Source organism: Equus przewalskii, chromosome 4 (genome assembly GCF_037783145.1).
Source record: "Equus przewalskii isolate Varuska chromosome 4, EquPr2, whole genome shotgun sequence".
NCBI lineage: Eukaryota > Metazoa > Chordata > Mammalia > Perissodactyla > Equidae > Equus > Equus przewalskii.
Window position 1 is genome coordinate 90,399,166 of NC_091834.1, and position 21,942 is coordinate 90,421,107.

At 42.3% G+C, this 21,942-nt stretch overlaps 1 protein-coding gene across 3 annotated transcripts in view; it reads left to right on the forward strand.

Annotated features, from left to right (window-relative positions):
- Nucleotides 1-1,090: 1,090 nt before the first annotated feature.
- CHRM2 (cholinergic receptor muscarinic 2) overlaps nucleotides 1,091-21,942 on the forward strand; it is a 146,318-nt gene continuing 125,466 nt past the window's right edge. Inside the window, exons 1-2 of one of the 3 annotated variants that reach the window (XM_070617826.1) lie at nucleotides 1,091-1,477; nucleotides 1,744-1,906. The gene's annotated coding sequence lies outside the window, so the exon portion shown is untranslated. Of the gene's footprint in view, nucleotides 1,478-1,551; nucleotides 1,603-1,743; nucleotides 1,907-21,942 lie in introns of those variants that run through there. The other 2 variants (XM_070617827.1, XM_070617829.1) reach the window with 2 other exon arrangements.

Sequence of the window (21,942 nt, forward strand, 5' to 3'; positions counted from 1 at the left end):
GTTATCAATGAATTTATATTGCTGTATAATTAATTATCTTGATTGCCAACTGCTGTATAGATGTTCCATATGAGTGCCTTTCCCTGCTAATATGCTTGGAAGCTTAGAAAGAACAGGGGCAGTGACTTTTGCTATTTTCTATGCTCTTTGACAACTAGCAAAGGCCTGGGCATTGAGAATTGAACTGAATTTAGTTGGATATATTAAACCAATGCATGTTTAGCTTGCTTTTTTCCTGTCTTTGTGATCTAAAGGTGATGGATCTAATTCTGTGTTATTCAGTTTAAGGTTTTAAGTTTTTTCATCTGATTGTCAAAGGTGGATGAGAGAAAGTGAAGCCTATACAACATATCATATATTGATGTTATCTTCTTATACTTTCACAAAAGCAAGTCTTGCCCTCAGCTATACTTTAGAACCATATCATTGTACCTTCATCAAATGGGTTAGTACCTAAAACTAATGAGTACTCTTGTTGGAAAGAACTTAAAATGAAGACATAAAAACCTAAGGCTGATCAGAACACAAAACGTTTGCATCCTAATTTTTTCATAGCTCAAATTCCATAAAGCACCATAAATATTTTATAATCCAACGCCTGTTAGTTGAAGAAAACATGGTCACTGACCTCTATAATAAACCAAAATTAACTTTCGCTCTAACACATTTGCCGATGTACCCAAGTAACAATCAGTGAATGGTTCAACACGATTATATGTTTACAAAGCATTGTGAATTTATTCTAACATTTTCCCACCTGGAAAGATTGAGTTTAAGCATCTTCGGTAATCGAAAAGCAACGCTGCGTTTTTCCCAATAGTCACGTCACCTTTATAGCAATCATATACTTGTAGGAATGGGACTGAGTAGTGGCGGTGGTATTTGTATAGGTTCTAATGTAGAAATTGCAGATGGAGAGCTGGGCTCTGGGGATGGCCATGGAGAGGAGCGGAAAGGAGCCTGGAGAAAAGGCTGTCATGTTTGCTCAGAAGAACCGCCAAATCAGAGAGCAGAGAAGATTTCATTGGAGGAGCGCCTTCAATAGCAACTAATCCTGTCATATTGAAAGAAAATTGTAAATGTTCTCTCCAGAAAGTGTCCGCCCATTGCAGCTAATCGAACACACACGCACCAACACAGACACGCTCTGCTGCGATACCAAAGGCGCCCGGGAGCAGAGACTTGCTCCAGCGAGCGCGCGCGCGCGCACACACACACACAGGAACACAGGCACGCGCGCGCGCGCGCGCACACACACACACACACACACACACACACGCCAGGCTGTGGGTTGACCAGAGGCTTGAAACTGCAGATCCCACTAGGAAATTGCCAGAGGCATAGAAGTAGGTGTTGCCTCCCACACTGATTACTACTTCCCCAGCACTTTGGTGAAGAAATGAATCCCGCCCAGCTCGCCGGTCCATCCAGGTCTCGGTTCTCTTTTGCTCTCCAAACTCGTCTTCGTGAAAGACAGGTTTGAAAGTCCTTTTTGCTTCTTCTTTGGTGGTTTGGTGTGGAGAGCTGGGGCAGCGTGGGTTTAACTCCAGTCCAAACCGCTAAGGGGATCCAGATCCGCCAAGTGACTGGGACGGGTGTTGGGTGAGCGACTCTGTTCGCGCGCGCGCGAGCCCCGCAGCTCTAGCCGGAGCCTTTGGGTCCGCTCTCTCCCCGCCCCCCCCTCCCGCCCCACCCCTCCAAAGTGTCGCGGCGCCAACTAATCTTTTCCCTTTCTCTTGGAAGATCAAGGGAGAAAGCGAGCCAGCGGCTAGCTTCAGATACTGAGCGGTGCGCAGCTCGCTCCCGGACTGGTCAGCCCTGAACCCGCGAAGAGCTCCGCGCTCCTGCCAGCCTTCACCAAGGAAATCGCAGCTCGGGGAGGCAAGTGGAGCTAAACCGGCGGCAGGTAAGGGCACCGCGCTGCCCAGCTCTCAGCTTGCCCGCGCCAGGGGCCCTGGCACGGCGGGGTCCCTCCCAATCCCCAGAACCCGGGGCCGGGAGGTTGGGAAATTGGAGGATGGCCCTCCACAAGTGCAGCTTCTCAAACGGAAACTTTGGCTCCTGGGGCTTGGAGGGTTGAAGGCAGCGATGGCGGGTTGGCAGGATGGGGCAAGTGAGGCACAGAGCGGGACGAGGGCGCGATTGCGCGGGTCACTGAGTCCGGAGAAATGTGGCGAAGGCAGCCTGGGAGCCGCGCCTGCCGAGGCATCGCTCCCTCTTCCAGCTTGCCATCCCCTCCACTGTCACCCGACCTCCCTACCCCTCCCCGAGATGCCGTCATGGAAAAGACAGGAGAGCTTCTCCCTCTCCTGCCTCTCACGCTCCTTCCTGCCCGGGGTCTGGCCCCGTCTTCCAGGCGTTTGGGGTGGAGGCCCGGCCATCTCCGGCTCGGCGCGGTCCCCTAGTTTCGCCTTCCGAGCAGCCCCTCAGGTTCTTGCGCCGGGTGGCTGGAGGGAGGCTTGGTGCTGCGCTCCGAGGACTATAGCCAAGAGGCAGGAGGGATAAGAATGAGGAAAGGGTCCCAGGACAGAGGAAGAGGAAGCCTTTTGCAACCCCATCCCATTTCGTCCCCGCAAACGAGGTCGGCTGTCCGCCTCGGCTTGGGAACTGGGTCTCAGCTCGGGGCTCGCGAGGTCCTGGACAGTGCCTGGGCTTCGCGGACACCCACCTCGCCATGGGCCCTGGGCCACCTCGTCGGCGCCCAGGGCTGTAGATAGGGGGCCGCTGCACCCAAAATGTCCCTCGCCGTCCGCGCTTGCGGACCTGGGCTACCGCCGCTAACTTGTAGCTCTCGGAACCCGGGAGGTGCAGTCCAGGGTAGATCGCACAGAAATTCCACCTGTGCACCTGCCCTGCGCCCCTGGGGCGCCCCCCGCGGGGTAAGAGGAGGCTTGTCTAGGGGAGATCTCAAGAGGTGAAGATATTCCCCCGAATTATTGACACAGAGAGTGGCACATCCTCTCTGCCTCAGTCCCCCTCCAGCGTCCCCATCCCTTTCTCTATCCTCCTGCCCGTCGCCGTCCTCGAGGCTGCTTTAAACCACAAAATCTTCCAAGGGAGGGTCCACCGAGCTCCCCAGTCCCAGGCCATGAGACCAAGGCTGTTGGCTGTGTGGAGATATGTGGGGAGTCGCTCGGCATGGAGAGGCAGCGGGAGAGCAGAGAAATGGAGGCAAACACCTAAGGCAAGAGGAGCTGCCCGCTGACTTCTCACCCAAGCCGCCCTCCTGTGTCCTTATGTCAGTTCATGGCCATGGCACGTCTGTGACTGAGGCCACCAAGGGTTCCAAGTCTGCCAGCCCCGGCGCGGTGAGCCCAGCAAGAGCACGGCGCCTCCCAGTCCTCAAGCTCTGGAATCCCCCACATTGACTTTCTATTTCCCTTTCATCTTCTCTTTTCTTTTTTTGGTTTGTTTTGCTTTTCTTGCTCTTTTTCTTAGCACTGGGTGGCAGTGGGTACGTGGCAGCCAGCCGTATGGTTTTTCCGTCCCCTAGTACACGCAGCCAGCAGCACAAACACACGTCCCCACACTCTACCGCGCACTGGCGGGCGCTCAGGCACGCAGCCCCCCTGGACGGCCCCAAGCTCCTGCGGCCCCGGTCAAGGGCAGGGCCGGAGGAGAGGGGAGACAGTCCAGTCTCCTGAGACAAACCGTGGGGCGACAGGAAAGGCCTGCGACAAACTCAGATTTGGGTTGGACGTGGGGTGGGGGGAGGCTCAGGGCGAAAAGTCCCCCAGAGCTCAGGCTCCAACTGAGCGGAGCTTAAAAGGGCCGAGGTTGGGGCGCCCCAGACCTCCGCCCCCGCGGTGCCTCAGGCCAGAACGCACCCGTCGTGCGCAGTCTTTCTTCAGCCCGCCTAGGGAAGTCCAGACGGCCAGGTCCTGGGGTGTGCCAGCACCTCACTTTGCTCCAGGCATTCTGATTTACCGGGATTGAGAGGGTTCTGAAAGTGAGGCAGCCACAAACTCCTGATGCTCAACCCCGCATCGTGCGGCTGTTGGCAACCTGCATGTGCGTGTACACTGTATTGAAAAACATCTGGCAGAGCACATTTTCATTGATAAGCAAATAATAAGGATGATGCTACACTTTAGAAACTACAAACAATTAGGCGCGCGCCCGTGTGTGTGTGTGTGTGTGTGTGTGTGTGTGTGTGTGTGTGATCTTTGGGGCCGTAACAACAAGGGCATGGGTGATCATAGAAGTAAACCAGTTGATTTGGTCGAGAGACAGTTCCCTCACCCCCCACCAGGAACTGTATTGGGCTGCAATTCAGAAAGTGGACTTTCGAAACTCTTGTCAAATGGATGGAGGAATTTTGTGCCAACAATGTCGCAGCTTTGCAGGATTTGGCAGCTAAGGACTCAAGAAGTAATAAGTTAAAGTGAGATGAATGTTTATTGTTATTACTATTATTAGTAATGTGTCCCAGTTGTGGCAGTACAATAGATAAGCAACTTCTATTGACTGTAAAAGCTTTACTAGGCTAAACAATTCTGCCAGTAAAAAAGGAAAAATAAAGCTTGAGCCTAAAAAGGAGTGGAAATTCCAGCCAAATCAGCTTACTGTTTTAAATATCTGTGAATGAGGTGGGGTGGGAGTGGGGGAGAGTCCTGGGACCTGAAGTACAGGGTGGGCTTCCTGACAGATGCTTGGTCTTCCTAGAAGAAAGAGGTGTGTTGTTTATTAAGTGTGCCTGAGGGTGTCTGGAGGGGGTTGGAGTGAGAAAACAGGCAGGTTGTAATATCCCTACCATTGTTCAAGAGAGCCCAAAGCACATGTTTGCAGCTCTCAACTGACGTCAGGTGCAGCTCTCAACTGACGTCAGGTGCAGATGTGGAAGACACTAGCAGTCAAACTTAGGTAAAAGTCCCCTTGGAATTAAGCCCCACAGTCTCTCAATTTTGGGGTCAGAGATTGCTATCTTCCCATATGTGACCCCATCCCCTTCTTTGCCCAGATACTCCCCCCGGCACCAACATCAGGGTCTTGGATGTACATTCAGTGGCAATTTTCCAGGTCCAGCTCCAAGGCAGGCAGCCCCCAGGCCGAGGGCACAGGAAGGAGGGGCAGCATCAGAAGTTTGGTGAAAACAGCAGTCCCCAGCCTGCTGGCTGGCAGGGAGGCATGGCCCCCGCTTCAGTGGAGGAGGGTAGGCACACTGATTAGGAGGCACATGGCTCTCTGACCCACAGCAATGAACAGAGGTAAAGCAAGTACAAAAAAGGAAGAGAGGACAAGAGAACAAAGGAAATGAAGAGGGAATAGGAGAAAGAAAAAGAGTGAGGGCAAGAATCTGTGGGTATGCCTTTAACAGCCCCCAGAAGTGTTGGGTTCACCCTACGTGACCTGTGTCAGTCTGTGTTTGGAGTCTGTATGCCTGTGAGAGAGTGCCTGTTCGCAATTGTCTGAAGACCACCACGCAAGCCCCACTATTCATCTTATCTTCATCTTTCTTCACTTTACTCAGTAGTTTCAGAGACTAACAAACATTTTGCCACACAGTTAGCTTGAAGAACTATTTTTCTTCTTTAAACTAATAATTGAGTTAGTTGAGCATTTTGTGATGCAGACTCTGTGTCATTTTCCTCAGTGAGTTCCTGTATGTTAAAGACTGTCAACATCCTCCTTGTGACTATTACCACCACCTGGCTGTCATTCCCTATCACCTGTCCCCACTTGGTCTACCTTTGGTTCATTAGCAGGTGTTGAGGCTGCTTGCATTAAAGGGTATCAGAGCAAGTGTGCTGATTGCATTCTCCAAAGCACAGCGGGGTCACGTGGTGGTGGTGGTAGCGGTGGTGTGTGTTTTGTTTGGGGCAAAGGAAGCAGGTCATTTTAGTTTGGGATGGAAGATAGAGTCTGTCACATCCTAGGAGCTTTAAATGTTTGTTGCATGAGTGAATAGACGAATCCATTTTCTCATTGCAACAATTCTATCAAGTGGGTGTTATTTTCCCTGTTTTACAGATGAGGAAAGCAGCATTCAGAGAGGTCAGGTAATGGCCCAAGATCACACAGCTAGTAAGTTGCAGTCCCTGGATTCAAACACAAGCCTGTTGGACTCCAGTCTTTGTCTTATGCTGTGCTGATGGGCTCTCTATGAATAGTCACAGTGCTTGTTTTCCTGTGTTTGGGGAAATCAAAACCGTGGTGTTCGGAGTTTAATCACGTTCTCCTCATCCTTTAATTCAACTCTGCATATTCTTGTTGGATCTCCCAAACAGTAAGCAGGGAAGATTCAGTGCCAACTAGGTTCTTAGTTGGCACAACATGCTTGTTCTGCTTAATCAGTGATGCCTCTGGCAGAGGCAAACAAAGGCACAGAAATTACCTGATATTTTGGCAGATGTTATTTCCACCTATAGCTATACCAAGATTCTCTTTCGTCTGGTGCAAAAGGATGGAAGAGAATTTTGATATCTTCTGGTTTAACTCATAATGGGTGTTGAAGTGGATCAAGAGGCTTTTACAACGTGATTCAGCTCACCAAGAACTGCCTAAGGACACACGGATCTCCCTTCCAGTCTACTTGTTTCTTCGTTTCGCCATGCTGAATGAGTTGCACTTTCTTTCTTAAGATTGCTGGCACTGAGGTTCTAAATTTCAATGGAAACTTGTAACTTTAGTTATAATGTATTAGCCACCTTGGCTCTGAAAGGCATAACATGACTTTGCGAAACTATTAGCCAAGGGTGAGGTAGGTTCTGGCTGGTTTGCCTTCTTCCACACTTTATATATTCTTGTCTTTATTTCATTTCCATTTTTTTCCCCACATGTTCCAGCTCCTTCTTTTATACTGTGACCTAAATATACAATCATCTTAACTGGTGCTGTTACCATGGGAATGTTTCATGGTGGATAAGGTTACATGCTAAAAAATTGGTTTCTTTCATTAGCAATGGAATTCCTTCTCTCTCTCAAATCCAGGCTTCCACTGAGTGATGCCCTCTGGTGTTCAATAACAGAAAGCACATTACTCTGGAGCACATCATTTTTAAAACTTTGAGAGAATTTCAATTTCGATTGTAATTTGAAATGGACAAAACAACAAAGACTTTTAATTAGTATATTTTTAAGCAAAGAGATTAATAGAAGATGTTCATTGCCTGGGCATATTGACTACTGTTTGCTATGAAGAATTCTAGAAAGTTACAGGTGAGGGGGGATATTTATAGCCTTATGTGTTTAACGTTGTTGTGAAAATGTTCCTATAGGAGACAAAGAGATTCCATTGAGATATCTCAGGAAGAAGAATCTAATAGAGGGGCCGGCCTGGTGGCTAGCAGTTAAGTTCATGCACTCTGCTTTGGTGGCCCAGGGTTTGCTGGTTCGGATCCCGGGCTCGGACCTAGCACCACTTATTGAGCCTTGTTGTGGCAGGCATCCCACATATAAAATAGAGAAAGGTTGGTGGCAGATGTTAGCTCTGGGTTAATCTTCCTCAAAAAAAAAGAAATCTGATGGAATCTTCTACATGTTTAAGTCTTTAAGACTTCAAAATAGAAGTTTTCAGTCTTTAGAATGGGAACATTTTCTTGCTGGATAGGATATATAAATATTATATATATTATATTAAATTATATATATAATTCCTTGTTGTGTTATGTGATAAACTTGGCAGTTTTACTCTGTATTATTATGTGAATAGTAATATCAATCTGCACATTATTAGTAATCAGAAATTACATGACAAATTAGAAGTGAGGCTGATATGCTACAAATGTGCCTTCTTTCCTTCTCCAAATTCTACTGTCACCACCTATTGGTGTCACCAAGACACACCTGTCTCTAAGACTTGTCTAGAATTCATCCCCTCCTCTCCATCCACACATCTTTTGCAGACCTTTAGCATCTCTCACATGAACTATCACCAGAACCTTATGTTTCTAACTAGTCTCCCACCTCCAATCTTTCCCTAGTACAATCCATGCCTCACACTGCCAGAATGACCTTTCTGAAATGCAAATCTGAACATGTTATTCTCTTGTTAGAAATTCTTCACTCTCAACTATCTAGGATAAACTCTAAAATCAAACCCACATGAGATCTTCCATAACTGATCAAAGCCTTTTTGCCAAGCCTTATCAGCCCTTTCTGCCTTCCCCCACAGTTCGAGGACGTAATACGTAGAAATAAGCTAGTGGAATGACTAGCACAGAGTAAATGTTATTAATTTGTTGGCTAACGTACTTCTTTTTCTCTTTATTCTTTTGCTCCTCTTCATCTAATTTACTATTATTACAATACTAAAAAGCAATGATAAGCACGACTTACACTAGCTATCCACCAAACTAGTAATAATAGCTAAGAAAGGCCATGATGTGGCAAATGTTTTGCTGAATATTTTACATCTTATATCATTTAATCTCCCACAGTCAGGGACATAGGCTGATACATTCTAGGTACTCAATATATGTTTGTTATTGTGGTATGCACAGTCAATATAACAATAAAGACATTTTTGGCACTTAATATTCACGGCAAAGTTCTTTGAAAGGTGAAAACTTTGTTTTTTCATTGCAAAGAGCTCTATGGGGTTGGCTGAACTGTTTTCTTGGATATTAAACTAAACTGTTTACAAAAGGGTTAACCTGTAAAAGTGCTAAGCAACTTGGATGATCTTACCCAGTCCTGGTAGTAGAGCACCAACTAGAACTTGTTGGGGATGCTGATGAGGTCTGAGATGAGAACAAAGGCCATATTTTTTATAAATATATACAGTTCAAATGTATTGGAAATATGGAGCTTTGTTTTCTCTAATATTTTGCACAGATAATATGTTACCCTGTAAATATGCCTAGTCCCCATTCCATTTTATTGTATCAAAGAAGTTATAAGCATCTCTATAGCCTAAACACCAATTTAAATTCAAATTTCCAGTCCATGGATAATATGCAACAACAAACATAATAACAAAACTAAGGATCTATGTTTTTAAGATCAGTGAAAATAAATAGCAAAGAGTGTGGTAGCAGGGCAGTATTTTGAAGTTGTCTGTATATACCGGGTTCAGAAAAGCAGAACTTCTCTTTTCTGAGGTTGAGGACCCTATATACTGAATGTTGATCTCATGGCAGAGATGAACCCACTTTTTCAGCAGTCAATATTCATAGTCATGAGGTAGAGTGCTTTGAATAGCCAGATTCTGAATTAGTTAAGTCACTACTGTCTTCTAAGAAGTCTCTTAAAAATGATTCATTCACTGGCTGAGTTCTTGAAATACTCTACTCCTCTTGCAAAGACTTTGAGTCAGCAGGTTTGGGGTCAGATGTAGGAATCTCTATTTTTAACTAGTACCTCAGGTGATACTGAGGTGGATAATCACAGGACAACATTAAAATAATACCAAATTGAAGAATAGGCATATATGGGGCATTGAAAAGGAACGAAGATAGGATGCTCAACCCACATCTTGCTGCCAATATCATCACATGAGCTTTCCACTTTGTGTGGGCCATCGAGACTGAGAGCTTAGCTGTGGCCAGAGACTTTTTGATTGTCCAGTGTGGGTGATGAATAACAATTCAGGAGGACAGCCATGGATAAAGATGCTTCTCTTCCATGTCGTATGATACCTGTACCTGTTTGTTTACATGGGGTAACCCCCATCTGTGTAATTAATGTTCTTAGAGTTAAATCAGTCCTGGCCATTTAAGAAATAAGCATGTGATTTCTTTTCTATGCCTTGTTTCATTTTTCCCCTGTCCACAAGTCCTCATTCTCCCTGATATCTGCCTGGGAAGATAGCTTCATGAGTCCAAAGCTCCTCTGTGCTCCCTCCTATCTAGTGTTCTGTCTAGGCTTTTCATTACTAATCTAGCGGGACCAAGAGCCTGGCATTCTTCCACTCCCTCTCTCACGGCCCTAGTGGAGCCGTTCATGGGAGTGAGGGAATTGTCATGGGGATACATTTCACTGTTACTATTGCAGAATGTTGGTGCACTGTGCTGATCCCCAGTCAGTGACTGATAGAATACTCTTCTAGAAATTGGAAAGTTCTAACGATTTTTCCTGATGCTATTCCTCACCCTTGGTCGTGAAGATGATTCTTCCACTTTGAATAAAGCAAAGAAGCTTTTTTTTTACCTCCACAACTATTCCAAGTCGACAAACAACACAGAATAATATAGAGAGACGAGCCCATTTTTTCTTGATTATTTAATTAACTACTGAGGAGCTCTTTAGAAGGCATGAGATAGAGAGCTAAAGAATTACCTGAAGGCTGATTTTTCCCACTCTTCAGAAAAGCTAAGCATATAATAATTTTATTGGTAGAGGGAAGAACATAGTTTTCACACGCAATTTCGTATTGTTGAACACAAGGAAGCTTTTCTAATACTCCCTGCCTTCCTCGGGACTGCTACGCGGAAGAGGCTTCCACCACACAACTGGCATGAAAAGAGGAAAACGCTACATCTTTGTGTTTTTTGGAGAGCATCACAGCATTTGGTTTCATTTTTAGGGAGAAGGTAAAGAGCAGCCTCAGGGCCAACGTGTTTCCCAGATCTGTCAGCTGTTTTCTTGCTTCATCCTCAAAAGTACTTTTCTATCCGATTTTATCAGCGGAGTGGCCAATTATGTGTTCATATGTAAGCCCAACTAGTACAGACTTTTTTTCACCTTCTGTCTTGTGTTCTGGGAGTACTGAAGGCGGGGAGAGTGGCAGATGCTGTAGGTTTAATTTCTGTTGTCTCTGAGCACTGGGTGTCATTCAAAGGTAAACAAGAAGTCACCATTTTTCTGTTATTTTAAAGTGAGCATGACTGGATCTTTTCCACGACTGGATATTTCCACATTAAGGAACGTTTCAGAATTTTGGCTGAGATACTCTTCCGTGGCAGTAAGAACAACAGCAAAAACAATGAAACAACAGCTGCTCTTTCTTGAGTGTCTACCAAATTTTAGGACCTGTGCCATTTCTTTACATATATTATTCCTATACCTCACGCCAACCCTATGTGGTGGATGTTTGTTGTTTTTTCTTTGAAGTGTAGAAACTGGTGTTTCTTGACACTGAGTAGGTTGCTCTGGGTCTAAGAGTGAGTTTATTCCTTTGGGCATCAGTCCATGTCTAAAATCGATGAGTTTAAAAATTTGGGGTTTTTTTGTTTGTTTTGTTTTACTATACCGTAAGCACTTTCTTTAAGAGAATATCCATTATGTTATTTGGCATCTAATTCTGATAAAGCCAAGGAGAAAGAAATAGGGAAGAAAAAGAAATAGAGGCCCATCACACTTTGAGTCACTGTTCAGAAAAGGGAATCATGGAAACAGAGTTTATGTTAGAGAATCAGTCTCAGATGAGATGGAATCTGTCTTGGCCACTTACCTCATGGCTTAGCCACATTATAACCTTCACGTTTGAAAATGCTTGATCCTTCACAGTCCCCGGGGAGATCTTTTTAGGCACAGAGGGGGAAAGAGTCTCAGCAAGGCTTCCAGGTATAGAATTTCTAAGGCATGATATGTAACTTCATCAATATCTATAAAACATTGATATATTGGCTGTGAAAACACTATGTGTTAGTAAAATGTTATTTTTTAATCTGCTTCTATTCATATTGTTTTATCTATTCCGTTCCTCTGTGAAACAATTGCTGTTACATTAACCTCTGCATTGCAGGTAAAAAACAAAAGGCCAAAGTAGTTAATTATTCCAAGGGATGAACCATCAGTGGATTAATTCTGTTCCTGTTTACATGTCCATTGTCAACTCTGTTTGTATGTCTCAAGTCTCCTGAGAATCATTAGTGTCTATTGGTAAATGATAATACCAGCTAATTTTTTACAATTAATTGAAATTTCACACTCTTACATTTTAATATCAGTCAATATTTTTATATACTGACACTTTTAATCAAGGATTATCTTTCGCAAGGGAGCTACAATAGGGCTCTAATTAATTAAAGTGATAATTGCTCCTCTCCCTTGCAATTTGTTAGTTACATAACACATTCTTCAGGAAATTCACATCCTCAGCATTCTTCTTTAAAGTTCCCCCATTTATAAGGAGATTCCTTGGCTTCTATCTCTGTTGGAATTTACTAAAAATGCAAATTACTTTTATTTTCAAGCAGTGATACAGAAAGGAGGTCATATTTATTTTCCAGCAAGTTTCTATATTCAAACAAAATAAAATGACATCTTTCTATCATTGAAGTGTTCAGATAGAATCCCAGGGGTCATTTTCACGGAAGAAAGGTTGTCAGATGTTTCCACTTTGATGTGCACTGGCTTATTTTGGCTTCTTTATCACAATGCAAGTTCCCATGGTTCATTCCTCTTGACTCTTTCTTCCATTTCTCAATCCTCAGCTACGTAATTGCTCCTGCCTCTCTGCAGCGTTTTCAGTGCCCAAGGTTTGTTATATTTTTCCCTCTGGTTTAGTCCTATTATTTTAGTAGACATTGAATCTAGACTGTTGGCTATAATTGGCAGTCCTGCTCTCTTCTCCTTTGATAGATATTGCTCCAATTTCTTTATTTTGGCACCTCTTGGTGGGAGATGCATTTTCAGAAATAATTGATGGTGGCTGTAAATCCTTTAGCTGATTTCCCTAAAACTTAGGAATTGCAGATCATGGAAATCATTGCAACATATACTGGTCAGATCTTCTAAAGGTCATTATCCCTATTTGCTTCTTTTAATTAAATTAATGTGACTTATTCACTCCACTTGCAGCAAATATTTGCCTACTTTTTAAAATTATTTTTTCCTCCCAAGCTCTCGTGTGTTCTTACTTTACTTTCCCAATATAATTGAAAATGAAGTGATATCAACAGTTCAATTATTTAATATTCAAACTTATTTTTTCATTACTCTGTATAATTATCAAAAGATAACTTTTCTTACTGCATTAGTTTGGTTTCTTTTAATGGATTTTATTTTTTAGAGCAGTTTTAGGTTCACAACAAAATTGACTAGAAAGTACAGGGAGTTCCCAGATACCCTCTTCCCCCCAAAACTGACAGCCTTCCCCACTATGAACATCCTGCACTAGAGTGGTACATCTGTTCCAATGAGTGAACCTACACTGACACATCACAGTTGCCCAAAGTTCATAGTTTACATTGGGGTTCACTCTTGGTGTTGTATGTTCTTTGAGTTTTGACAAATGTCTAATGACATGTATCCACCATTATAGTATCATAAAGAAGAGATTCATTGTCCCTCAAATCCCCTGTGCTCCTCCCAACTTATCCCTCCCTCCTTCCTAACCTTTGGCAACCACTGGTCCTTTGACTGTCTCCATAGTTTTGCTTTTTCCAGAATGTCATATAGCTGGAATCATACCATGTGTAGCCTTTTCAGATTGGTTTCTTTCACTTAGTAATATGCACTTCAGTTTCCTCCATGTCTTCTCATGGTTTGATTTCTCATTTCGTTTTAGTGCTGAATAATATTCCATTGCATTAGTTTTTCTTTGGTATTTTCATTAAATCAGTAAATGTTTTCCCTTACTTCTTGAAGGTAAATTTTAGCTACACGTTAGAGAAATAGTCTTTTCATTTTGTCGTGTATATTATTTTACTCTTGTATTGGATTTTCTCTACTCTTACGTTTCCATGTTCTTAAATTCTGGAACTTTCCAATAATAGCCAAAGAACTTATATTCTGAATATTTTATTTCTATCTCTTTTTTCTTCTTCCTTTAACCCACCCTACCCTTATTTCAGCACTTAGTGAGAAAAGAGTATCATTACTTGGCATTTGTGGGTTTTATTTAACTATTTTTATTTTCCCATTATTAAGTTTTTCATAAGATGCTTTTTTGTAATTCAGGCCACAAACATCTTCACCTCTTTCTTGAAAGATTTAAATGGTTTGCTTATCCATTTTGGAGACGCTCGTGCTCCCTTGAGTCTTTAAATACAAGGAGAGGGAGAAAAGGACATCCCAGAACTGTTCTTTCCCATTTCTCATTACCAATTGGTCTTCCAAGACTTAGCAGTCATGCTCATGATGAAGCTAAGTAAAAAAGCTGAAAACTTATTCAAGATATGTCTACTGACCCCTAAATGGAACACTATAAGCACTAGAAGTAAGAGAAGTCTGAGAGGTTGTTTCGTATGCCTCTGGGTTGTGTGCTTTTCTCTGTTCTCTGCTTTTAGGAAAATTGATGCTGTTCGATATATTGGTCTAGTCATTCCAGCCGCTTAGATGTGGCCTTGCACTGGGCAGCTAATAGTACCCACTTTTTTAACTTGACTTTTAGTATCTTTGCTTGGACCCACTCTTCTACTTACACACATCTTATATTCAGCTTCTTCACACGATGAAATTGTCGTGGATATTCTTTGGCTTTATTAGAAGAAACCTGCTCTATAGGGGCAAGATTTCTTGTTTGTTTGTTTGTTTTAATTCTTCTCAGCATTGAATCTTATGCCTGGCTCTAAGCTTGGCTCATAGCAAAGCTCAATAAATATTTTTTAGCGATGATTTTATGCCACTAGTCTGCTAAAAGTCCAAAGTTTCTTTCGACCCTAATCTCCTTCTCTTGGTTTCATAACAGCAAGTCATCATTGTCTGAAATATCTCAAAGAAACTCTCTTTCTAGGTAAAGTTTTCCTTTCAGTATAAAGCTTCCCATCTGACAAATCTTCTCACTTTTGAAACCAACCCTTCATTGAAGCCTAAACAAAATGTCCTATGGGCTATCTTTTTAGCTATATAGTATTATTACTTTATTTCAGCTGAATCTAATTAATATCTAGCACATGAACTTTTAAAAGGACCCAATTTGTTTGTTTTTATATGTAAAATGATTGAAACAAATTTTAGCTAGGACAGATCACATGTGATTTAAACAGATCACTTTTTTCCCCGACTCTAGGATGGATTTACAGGACCACTGACTCTTTTTGTTTGATGCTATCTACAAGATATATGACCAAAGACGGAGATTAATTTACATCATGAACCTACATACCATTCTGGATAATTTGCCACACTATAACTTTGGTCTTACACACAGAATTGGAGTATTCATTTATTTGTTCTTTTATTCATTCATTCATTCAAGAGATATTGGCAGAACACCTGTTTTGTGCATAACACTAACCCTTGTGCCCTCGCTATCCCTCTTACCTGACTCATTGTTATCATCACACAGGAGTATCCATGGGGGAAGGAGAGGTACTACACTCACATGCCCACTTTCACCCTCTGTTATGCAGACTTAGCATCCCTCCTAACAGCACTGCTGCAGTCTCCGCAGTTATGGTGGAACTGTGCTCCCCGGAAGTAGGAAGACCGCTGACTGACCTTCACCACCTCCTAGAGAGCTAAGAAAGATAAGGTTTCAACCTTTTCCCCTGACTTGAGTTCCTGGTATACTCCACTGCCAGGTAGTATAAAGTAGTGGTTAAGAATATGCACTTTGGAGACAACTGTACCATTGTCAGTTTGCCTTTAGTTCCTTCGACTTCACAGATTCAAGAATTTAGTGAAATGTTCAACATCATCGAGTCTGACACCTTTATTTTGCAGTTAAGGAGACTGTGAGCAAGAAACAGTAGTGGTTGTCCTGTAGGTGATAATGAGTTGAGGTGATAGAACCATTCAGATTTGGGGTCTGAACATCCTGCCCCCCAACCCATTGTCAATATCATTACCCTACCGTGACTACTCCTATGAAATGTTCCATGTGATTATTTTTAATCTTAGAGTTTAATTCCTTCTAAGAAAGATCTGAGACTATAAAAACCCCCTTGTTATTCTTCCTCATTTGTATGGAACTTCTGATTCTTTTTCCACCTCCCTTCCTCTGTTCTCCTGACGTTTTACAAAGGGGTCTCATGATTTAATGGTAAGATTTTGTCGGAAAGCCTGAGGTTCAAACATGAGTAACCATGAAAACTTTAATGATGGATACGACATGGTGCCAGCCTGTCAGAACAGAGATCAACCATTATGTCATTCTTCTGGGTCCCTGCTGAGAATCAACTTTGGTTCAATGAGCTACTCCAATCTTGAGAGTATCTACTCTCCTGATTTCCAGAAGTTTGGGAGACCTCATCCATTCATTTTTGTTACTGAATTGCATGTAGATAATTACGATTTTACTAACCCTTGCAGTATCTTTTTGGATCAATATTTATATTTTTAAATAATATTGATGCTTATAAAAAGATATCAACTCAACCTTTTAATTTTATGTAATAGAAAATAATTGGAAATAAATTACACAATGTTTTTGTTCCTTAGAGATGTATGACAGCTTTTAAAAAGCAGAAGAAAGTATGATGAATAAAGCCTTTTAGAAATAGAATCAAAATCCACTTCTTTCTTTTGCTTCCCCATTTCCTGAGGTCATTAGCAAACTCTGTTGTCACCTCTACTGCCAAATTGGCAAACATTGTCCATGCAGTATCTTCAGAGCAAAAAAAAGGGACAAATAGAAAAGCTGTATTTTGATGTCATCTCTCCTAATTCTGTCAATGTACTTTTCTTCCAAATAGCAGATTACTTCATCCTGAAGTCCTGATAAACATAAATGTAATTAGCTTTGCCACAAATGTTTTCAGAATGAAGTGCCCTTTTTTTTGGTTGTCTTTTTGCTTTGTTTTATATCAAAGGAAAGTGGAGAGGAGAAGCAATTGGTGGCGAGTTGAGGAACTGGTGTTGCCTGGGACACTGGGCATTTCATGGTCCAGAGAAATTCACAATGAGGTGACAGAATGCTCTCTCAGACCACTGTCACTTACACTGGAATGTGATGTACTCCTGGGGAACGTGGGAAAGGCACTTGCAAAGCTATTTTAAGAGGCATTTGCAACTATGAGAGGATGAGGAAGTACAGGAGAACATCCCAGAAGCCTTGTTTGTAAATACTGTATTCTTTTTAAGGGTTACTCAGTGGCCAAAGCAAAAGGATGTTTTGCCAGGAAATAAAGCTGCTTCTCTTGCCTAACTAGAAGAGATTTTTACACTAAATGAAGACTTAAAATTAAAACGGAAACATTTCAACAAAAATCACAGGAAATTGTTTGTTTTGTGTTTCTCCAATGTGAGCTCCCAAGCTTATCAACGATCTGTTGCCATTAGTTAGTACCAGTAAGCAATCCATCAGAAGATGGATAGGAATTTGTGTTCAGAGAAACCATATTTGAGAAGGCTGAAGGCTAATTTCCCTCCACGTTTTTAGAAAATGTTTCATTCATCTTCATATAGGCTCAGAGAAAATAATTTGGACATAGATGACAATCTTTCTTTGGCAGATGGCGCCTCCTTAATGATGGAGAAAAGGGAAAAACAAATCGGACGCCAGTGTTTCCCACCTTCTCTGTCTGTGGAACCCCTATGGATTCCCAAGAGAGCTGGAGTACAGCTTGCTCCCAAAGATGAGCAGGACTGGGGAAAATCCTTCGACTCCAAATTCTCCCAGAAAAAGAACTCAAATTCCAGAGATATCATATATACAGTAGTCCCCCTTTATCCACAATTTTGCTTTCAGCAGCTTCGGTTACCTGCTGTCTGAAAATATTAAATGTAAATTTCCAGAAATAAACAATTTGTAAGGTTTAAGTTGCACACCATTCTGAGTAGTGTGATGAAATCTCCTGCTGTCCTATTCCATCCAGCCCAGGATATGAATCATCCCTTTGTCCAGCATCTCCATGCTGTATATGATACCACCCATTAGTCACTTAGTAGCCCTCTTGGTTATGAGATCAACTATCATCAGATAGATTGTCCTATTGCAGTGCTTGTGTTCAAGTAACACTTATTTTACTCAATAATGGCCCCAAAGCTACTATTAAAAGCCATCACAAGAATAGTGATGCTGGCAATTCAGATATGCCAAAGAGAAGCCATAAAAGTCTCACTTTACGTGAAAAGGTGAAAGTTCTTGCCTTTATAAGAAAAGAAAAAAATTCTAACTTTTATTACTGTACATTGTTATAGTTGTTCTATTTTATTATTAGTTGTTGTTAATCTCTTACTATGCCTAATTTATAAATTAAAATTTATCATGAGTATTTATGTATAGGAAAAAAACACAGTATATGCAGGATTTGGTAGTATCCACGATTTCAGGCATGCACTGGAGGTCTTGGAATATATCCCCTGCAAATAAGGGGGGGGCTATTGTATATTCACATTACCCATATTTAAAACTGAGAAAAAAAAGCCACTACTCCTGTCAGTATCATTCTCATCATTCTGCATTTTAAAGTTTACTTTGCTGTCTCCCTGCAGTATTCAGTGGGTTATTGTACAGAAGGCACATGTAAGTGCTTTGCAAGGGACGGACTTGGGTACACTGCAAATACTTGTTTATTCATTTATCCTTCAACATTGATTGCTGCAAAATTAGGTCCAGCCAGGTACTCTGCTGGACATCTAGGATGCAAAGATGATTAATCATAATCCCAACCCTCCCAGTCTATCTTGGGAGGTAAAGTGAAGAACAAACAAGGATTCACAATAGACTCCAGCAATCGCAGAAGCAAAGGGTGGGAGTAACCCAGCTGAAGCTTGGTTTAAGAGAGCCTTTAAAGAGTGAGTAGGGTTTACCAGATTGATGGGGGATGTCTTAGTCAGCTTGGTCTCCTATAACAAATTAACCATAGACAAGGTGGCTTCAACAACAAACATTATAACTGAGTCCTTATATGCATATAAGGTGTTTTGAACATATAAATTTATATACAACAATTCTAAATGTAAGTGCATGTAAAGTATGAAGAGAATAACTACACTTTACTATAACTTAGCAAGCAATGGCCGTCTCAATAGAGTAAACAAAAAGTATCAAAATATGTAAAGTACACATTGAGAGGTCAGAAAAAGAATAGTGTGGATTTGAGCAAATAACCCCTTATATTTGCGTGTTGCTTTAGAGTTCCCAAAGCCCATCATTGCATTGTTTTAGAGCAGGGGTTGGGGCCAAGTACAGCCTTTGACCTGTTTTTATATGGCTTCTAGTCAAAAATGTTTTTTGCACTGTTAAAAGGTTGTTAAGAAAAAGAAGAAGAAGAAGAAGGTGCAGCAGAGATCGAATGTGGACTCCAATATGTCTAATATATACTACCTGGCACTGTGCAAAAACTTTCCCGGCCCCCCTTCAGAAGAAGCTGCATAGATAATTGTAGTGGTTCTCCCAGTGTGACTAGTTCTACCCAGTTCCACTCATGGAGCTAAGGCAGGATGGCTAAAGCATAATGGCCCCGCTTCTTGTAGTTTAGGTTAAGGAAACTCAATTTGTTGTGGTGGTTCTAACTGGCAAATTCTGTATTCTGTTCTCTCATAAATGTGCCTAGTGAATCAAGTGTCTCAGTTTGGGTTTCAGAACTGTCGACGAAAATAATCCATAACCAATCTATAAATGAAAATTTGGGATGAGTTTATTCTGAGCTAAAATCTGAGGACCATGGCCGGGGGCCTTTCTGCCCGAAGGAAGAAAGGGGACCAAAGAAGTGAGGTATACAGAGTGGTTGTATACCCCCAAACAGGATGTTTCACGTATGATTGAAATGTCCCTCCCACAATAGTCACAAGATTGCCCTGAAGGCACAGTGCTTGATGGACACAGCAGGTAGTTGGTCTGCTATCTCCAAGGGCGTAGCAGGAGGCAAGTCTATTGTCTCGAGCTGGGCGGTCACAGGTGAGTGCAGCAATCAGTTCCTAGCCTAAGGAAAGATGCTTAATCTCTAAGGAAATGCCAACTTTGGGAGGGGGAGGGAAGTTGCACCTTTATCTCAAGGGCCTTTGTTCTTGCCGTAGGGAATATCTAAAGCAGATATACAGTGGGTGCTCAACGGCCTCCGTCAGACGCTTTTGGAAAGACAAGGTCAGGCCAAATTAGGTTTACACCAAATGGCTTCCTCATAGTCTCCAATATATCCTATTGCTTGCCATTTCTATTTGTCAGAACTCAAGTCCATCTCTTCATCTTTGTGCTTGATTCCCACTCTCTTGACATCATATTTGTGGATTATTTAATGCTTGTTTAAAATAAATAATACGTTGTTAAAAAAAAACTTTACAATTTACAATGGATTCTCAGACCCATCACCTCATTTCATTTTCACAAAAACTCCAAAAGGATGATAATAACAAGTTGAAGAAATTCAGAATTAGCAATCTCAAATGATTTGTCTAGGGCGATACAGCCTGCAGGAGAATTCAGAATGCCCCACTCCCATCCAGTTGTGTTTTCCATCCTTCTCTCAGAAAACCCATTGTCATTGCCAGACATGCCCTTGAGTGTGCAGCAAAAGTCAACTGCAAACTCGTCTGTGATAAATCCTCTAGATGGGTTACAGAGAAGTAAATTAAGAACGATGGGTACAAACTTTTCTCTTGAATCAACTCACCCTCAAAAACAGGCAATTCATTGTGGAACTCAAAACCCCAGTCACCCTGCCTCACAGGAATGACTCTGCCTCTCTCTAGAGGAAACCAAGTGTCCCCTCAGGGGAGATGAGGAAGAAGTCTGGATGCTTGACCTCTGTGGAGCAGCTCCCATTTGCAGGACACTTAGGATGTATTTATTTTTTAATTTTACTTGGAAATCCCTCGTGACCTGACTGTGTCTTCATTTTACTTTTGAAGAAGCTGAGGTGGAGAGGAAATGTTCTCCGTCCTTGAAGGTGCTTTGATGGCCACGCTTGATTCACTGAGAGACAACCGCAGCTCCAGAAATTTTGGGAAGACAGATCTGAGGGAAAGCTACCTATAGGAATTTAAATCCTCTGGGTGGGACATAAGGTTTCTCCTGGGAGCCCTGAGGAGAGCATTCCAGGACTCCCTGATACACTACAATTTCTCAGGGATGGATTAACATCAACAATCCTCATTCTCTTTTCTTCCTTGTCATGGCTCTGCTGGATGTCTTGCTTTGCCCTGCTGTATTTAAACATTTGAATTTTACCCATGCACCGCCATTCGCCACAGAGGACTAGAGCATCAAGTCATAGCTTAGTCCATGGGCCCCTAATACGAAACCTAAGAAAGTTCTTCCTATCTTAAAATGGATAGGATCCAAATTCCCTTCTTTCCTGTGATGTCATGCCCATGTCTGCACTGAGGAGAGGAGAGATATGAGGCCTCCAAGAACCTTCCTGGTCTAATCCTTGCTTCCGCCTAAAGTGAACAGTGGATCCGTGGTGTTGGAAGCTATGGGAATTCAGTGAGAAATATTTTAGCAGGCTTTCAGAAAGAAATTACATATATGAGTAGGAATAACATTTTTCAAGTCACACCAATCATCAGCCCTCAATCTTCAGGGCAAAAGGTCTCTCTGCTAGCGAATGATTTTTGAGAAATGAGGAATTAGCATTTCCTGCTCAGACTGTTTGTTGATGAGACTTATGCCTCACACTTTCCCTTAATTCAACCTGGGGCCAGGATCTGATTTATTTCCTCCAGTGGGAAAATCATAAGAACAGTTATTCTTCTTAATAAAGTGACTTGGGAGCTTCAAAGAAATGTTGCTGTGATTATTCCAATTAAAAGAGATCGCCTATTCAAAAAGGAACTTTTTTTGTCTCATAGCCCAATTTGCACTGTCCTCATTTCCTTCAGAATTATTGCTTTTGAATATTGATAATATTCAGTGCTGGTGGGTAGGTGTGTTCTGAGACAGGCTGGTGCGAGGTTGCATGCTCAGCCATCACTGAGTGCTAGCCCTTTGCAGGGAGCTCTGAGTGCACAGGGAACCACTCCTTCCGCAGAGGGCACTTGACTTCAAAGCACGCCTAGCTCTTCTTGGGCTAAGGAAGAGAATAACCCGTTTATGCTTGTTTAACATTTACTGTGTTCACATTTATGTTTGCTTCTATTGCTATCCTTACCATCTTGTGAGGTGGGTGTTATTATTGATTTCTAGGTGAGCAATGTGAGTATTTTAAGAGTTTGCCCAATCTCAACTGTAAGTATATGACAGAACCAGGAAAAAATTAATTTTCCCAACTGAAGTGTGCCACACCTCTT